Below are 6,013 nucleotides of genomic sequence, written 5' to 3' on the forward strand. Positions count from 1 at the left end.
GTCGTCCTGGTCATTGGAGGCTGTTCGCAGGATCCCTGGCCTCTACGGTCTAGGTAGCACTCTTGAGTTGTGACAACCCAAACCTGCTCTAGACATGGCCAAACGTCCCCTGGTTGGGGAGAGAGAAAAATTGACCACCACCCCCCCCCAACCCCGAGAACTCTGCTGTGGACTCAGAGCATCAACATTCTCTACAGCACGTGAGTGCCTGAGATTGACCTCAAGATCTGCATGCCTGGACTGGAGTGAGCTAGTCAAGTGGCTGAGGCACATAAGTGCCCGTCACATCAATTTTTTCATTCTTTGTCCATCTACTCTTCAACTGACGAAGGTGCAGAAGCAAGTCTCCTTGTTGGCATTTAACGAACTCTCTGGCGTATTAATGCTGTGTTTTCTTTTTGGGTTTTTTTTTGTTTTTTTTAGTATATACTGGTAGGCTTCCATATATTAGCAGCAACTAGGAAGACTAATTAGAGCAGGAAATTGTTCGAAACCAATTTGGGACTGATAAAATGGCAACAAGCAGAGAGATATCGAAATGAGGGAGGGGGAATATCATTAGTTAAGTGGTGATTATTGCAATTAGCCAGACTTTGCAACCATAAATCATCCCAACGGAGGGGCTCTGGGCCAGGACATTCAGAAAAGTGGACATTTGGCCCCATAATAGAGCACTCCCGGTGAATTACAAGCATGATTTCTTAGGCGATTTTAGCTCAACTTCTAAATCTCTAAAATGTGAAGAGTTCCTTCCAGAAGTAAAGCCTTCCATGAGGCGGGCAGATATCAAATCGATGAGAGTCCATAGCCTCCAGGAGGTTGATCCATGCTGAGAAAAAAGGCCACTCTTTCTACTTCCGGAATCCGAACCTTACATTTCCCAAATTATAGCAGCTGTAGTTACCATGCAGGTCCACGTGGCCGTTTCCTGGCATGAGTAATTAGAGACCCAAAGGGGCACACTTCGGTGGTGGCAGATCATGATTTATGGACACACCAGCCTTCCCACTTCAGCCTTTTCAAGCTTATGATGCTGGGAATCCCACATAGGAAAAAAAAAACAAAACATCGCCATATTTATGGCCCTTTCAATTATAGGGATAACCAAATATCTAATTGCTTTCCTAAAAACAGCTTCATTTAGGTATGCTTTCCATATCAAAATTCGCCCACTGTAAGTATACAGTTCGATACTTTTTAATAAATTACTACAATCAGGCAGCCATCAGTTTGCAATTGCCTTTTTTCCCCAATTGTGACGAAATAAAATAAAATTTCCTTCACCTAAGGACGGTTAAGATGGTGAAAGTTTACCATCAGGTGTGCTGTTCAGTGGTATTAAGAACATTCACATTACTGTACAATCTCTAAATCTCTTTCCATCTTGCAAAACTGAAACTGCATACCCATTAAACAACTCCCCACCCCCCTCACTAAGTACCTCCTATAAGTGGAATCGAATGGTATTTGGCTTTTTGTGACTAGCCTTTAGCATAAGGTCCCCAAGGTTCATCCATGTTGTAAGCTGTATCAGAATTTCTCTCATTTTTAAGGCGGGATTTATTTCTTTGTATGTGCACACCACATTTGATGTATCCATTCATCTGTTGATACATCCTTGGGTGGCTTCCACCTTTTAGCTACTGTGAATAACTGCTGTTATAAACATAGGTGTACAGAGATCTCTTCATGTCCCTGGTTTTTTATTCTTTTGGGCCCATACCCACAAATGGAAATGCTACATCGTATGGTAATTCTACATTTAATTTTTTGAGGACTCACCACACTGTTTCATACAGTAGCTGTGCTCATTTACATTCTCACCAATAGTAGTTGCCTTTTAACACTGTATTTTTATATTCAGGCCTGCAACGTCATGTACTGTTGATGGATTCATTCATTATCGTCATGACTTCTGTGTTTCACTGCCATGGCTAAGTGCTAGGGACTCGGTGGTGAAGGGGTCTGCCTTAATGCAGCTGGCACTGTGAAAAACAAGCAGCAGGCAGGCATACGATGAACTCTATAAGCATACATTATGAACCGTGCTATAAAAGGAAAGAATTAGAAGACAGATAGTTGTGACCCGATGTGGACGAGGAGAGGAGGGGTTCGGCGGGGAACTCTGAAATGAGTCTGCAAGCTTAGTGGGAAAGGGCCAGGTGCAGCGGACGTGGGAGTTTTGCAGAACGGGGTAGATGCCCTGAGTGCAATGGGGACCTAGACTCTTTAACTGGAAAGTCATAGAATTCATACATTCGGCTTGCACTTGTCAGTACCCACAAGGCGCTGACAGGAGCTCTGAGCTTGTTTTCCCATCTCAAAACAGGAATAAAAAAGGATTTTAATGAGGATGCCATAGGATTATGTTCTCTTTGACAGCAAAGCCTCAGTTTTTATAGAGTCCTTCCGGGAAAGAACAAGAAATGAATTTCCCGGGACACCTGGGTGGCTCAGTCGGGTAAACACCCGACACTTGATTTTGGCTCAGGTCATGATCTCACAGTTGGTTTCGTGGGATTGAGCCCCACGTCAAACTCTACACTGATGGTGAGGAGCCTGCTTGGGAGTCTCTCTCTCCCTTTCTGTCTGTCCCCAGCCTCCACCCCCACCCCTGCATGGTCTCTCATTCTCAAAATGAATGAATGAATGAATGAATGAATGAATGAATGAATAAGCATTTAAAAAATTTCCCAACATGGGGCACCTGGGTGGCTCAGTAGGTTAAGCGTCCGACTTCGGCTCAGGTCATGATCTCACAGTTCGTGGGTTTGAGCCCCGCGCCTGACTCTGTGCTGACAGCTCAGAGCCTGGAGCCTGTTTCAGAGTCCGTGTCTCCCTCTCTCTGATGCTCCCCTGCTCACGCTGTCTCTATCTCTCTTTCAGAAAGAAATAAAACATTAAAAAAAAGGTTAATATTTAAAATAAATAAATAAAAAATTTCCCAACAATGTCTGCCTGGGGCAGTGAGAATGATTGGATTATATAAACCCAGTCACCTAAGAAAAGCTTAATATCATCCCCTGCTTTGATCTTTTTTTTTTTTAAGATTTTTTTGAGAGAGAGAGAGCATGAGTTGGGGAGAGAAGCGGGGGGGNCTTAAGCAGGCTCCACACTCAGCACACCCAACTTGGGGCTCCATCCCACAACCCCGGGATCATGACCTAAGCCTAAATCAAGAGTCGGACACTCAACCAACAGAATCAACGGGCGCCTCAATCCTTTTTTTTTTTTTTTTTTTAACTTTGNTTTAAGGAGTATTAAATAATCAGAAAAATTACCTTTGATTAGGGAGTTGCCTATAGCCTTCCCCTCCACCCTGCTCTAGAGGCTTTACCTTCTGCCCCTGGCTTCTAGGAGCAGCTCACTGTTGGAGGCAGATTCAAAACATGTACTGCCTCTTTCTTTTCTTGACACAGTATTCGTGGAAGGTTTCCATTTGAGGCAAATCTCTCCTGGATTTTACCTGTGGGATTTACTTCTACAGACCCTGGGATTTGCCAGGACATGCTTCATTTAACATGTTTTCTTTTACCACAATTTTTTCTTGCTCAGTCATCTTGTCTATATTCAGCTTCGGCCGCGTGACACGTCTGAGGATATGTTAAGAATTTTGGAGCTGGGTTTAGGGATTGGCCCCCAGCTCAGACACTTCCTAATTAAGTCACCTCACATCTCTGTGCCTCAGTTTCCTCATTTTCCACATGGACAAAGCCATACTGACTTCCCTGGGAAGATAAAATGAGGGAGTGTGCATTTAGTGAGTCCGCAGCATACAGTAGGGCTCAAGCAATAATTGTTATTATCATCACTTGGAGACACGGGAGGTACAGTTTTACGACCTTGTTCTAAGTAGAAATGATGAAACTATCATCGACTAAAAGAAATAAATATAAGCAACCAGTCTTCAATGAAGTTTTCGTTGAACCACTAATATGTCTTGAACTGTAAACCTATTTTGTACATTCATTTAGATTTGTCAATTACACCGCCCACCTCACTATGTTAAACAGAAAAGGTGTTGGGGATAGAAGTAAATTAGTCAGCAAGGCAGGCGTTAATTGGCCTTTTTCCTCAGTATGAGAATTCTAAATGGCTTCTATGTATTATTAAACCAAATTCTTACCTTCACAACTTTGGCCATTGACTGTAATTCTATCTTTTTTGCTTTAGGGGACTTACATAAAACAATGCAAAACATTTTCAAACAGCGATTCAAACACTGGAGGTTAACCTTCCTTCAGTTAGTTTTTATTGATGGCCACGAATATCAAAAAGATGATCGACCTGATTTATTCGCCGCCTTGGGATGTCCAAACACCCAGGTGAATGTATTTATGAGCCCAGCATTCTAGTTTGCTTGCGTTTCTGATGAGCTTACAAGAAACTCTTACAAGCTGGGAACTTGATAGATGACTAATCGAGAAAATGTAAGGCACAAATGTGGATGGTTACAGTTGCACAGTCTCTTACAATGGAGCAAATGCCAAATAAAGACGCAGGCCCAAAGGAATCATATGGAAACACCAATCGAAGACTTAGAAGGCTGCAAATTTCATCTGTACTCAACATTTATTGAGCATTTATGTTGAACAAGGTGGTGGAATTAAAGACGTATTTACTGTATCGATATATATGTTTGTAATATGCACGCTCAGTTTTAGAAAATGCCAGGCATCCCCATGTCAGGATGAGACAATCACTTTGAACTATACCCCTTTTCCATAATCAAGTGCTGCAAAAAATTTCAATAATGATTAGGTTACTGACCACAGTTCCTCTATCAGAACTCATTGCTATTCCATGGGAGATGATGTTAAGAGCATTGTCTCTGTAATAAAATATGATGTTATCAGACATTTATGGCTTGTGGGGGAAAAAATGCAATTGCTTGCTGTTTTGATATTATCTCTGACTACACTCGCCTTTAATCTGCCTTTGCTGTATTTAGTATCCAGTCGTTTTAGAGTGAAAATAAACCCCCAAACCAAAAATCAAGGTCGCACTGCAACAACAAATGAATCCTTGTGAATATGAATTTAGTATTTAAAGGAAATAAACCACGGTGGGGGGGGAAATCATCTGAAATTCTGGAAAGTCCAGTGCCACGTTAAGAGCAGGGATGGATTGGAAAGGTTGAATAAAACACCAATTTCATTATTCTTCAGACATCTCGAAATTCAATTTAAGCACTTCAATCAAAAATAAGATGGTAGGAGACACGGGTCATATCTCAGTTTTTTGTTTGTAACTTTTTTCGGTAGATGTAAAACTTGAGCCAAACTATTTCACTGAAAAGACCTTCCAACCTTGGCTTGCGCGGATATCAACCTTACAAAAGTAATTTTTGGAGCACACTACCAAACACGCTCGTTCCGAAACTTCTACGGGAGCTCCTAGTTTTTCATAAGCACACAATTATTTTTATTCTTCTCCCCATGGACTCGGATACTGGAGCGAGGATGGGTCCCCCTCTGATTTCGTGCGCGATCTAGCCAATCTGAGCCCGGATGCTAATTAGTTGCGCTCCCCCGATGAACACGCCTTTGTCGCATGTAGGGCCGGACTACAAAGCCCAGAATGCCTCGCCCCTCCCTGATCAATGAGGGCTTATTTAAATGATCTCTGAGGTCTTGGACCCAGGCCAATCAGCTGTCAGGGCTCATGATAAATCGCAATGCATTATTGATAATAATAATTACTGGGACATGCGCGTTCTGGCCGAAGGGGGGTAAATTTCCCAACTCCAGGAATTTGTGGCGGAGTGGGCAAATCACCGCGGCTCTCCAGGCGGCCCGATGCTCGCACCATGTCGAGGCGCAAGCAAGCGNACCTCCCCCCCACTTGTAACTTAGGTTCCCTCCCTCCCTGGCGCCGCTTTTAAAAGAAAGACCCCGAGGGTCCCCACCTTTTCCTTCGCCCCTGGGGGTCTTTTCTTGGAGGCTGGACCAGGGGCGCACCCCTGGAAGACCCCCCCGGCGGGAGGGCGATCTGTTGCACGCGCCCCTCGCGG

The sequence above is a fragment of the Crocuta crocuta genome, unplaced genomic scaffold (assembly GCF_008692635.1).
Source record: "Crocuta crocuta isolate KB4526 unplaced genomic scaffold, BGI_CrCroc_1.0 scaffold27, whole genome shotgun sequence".
Taxonomy (NCBI): Eukaryota; Metazoa; Chordata; class Mammalia; order Carnivora; family Hyaenidae; genus Crocuta; species Crocuta crocuta.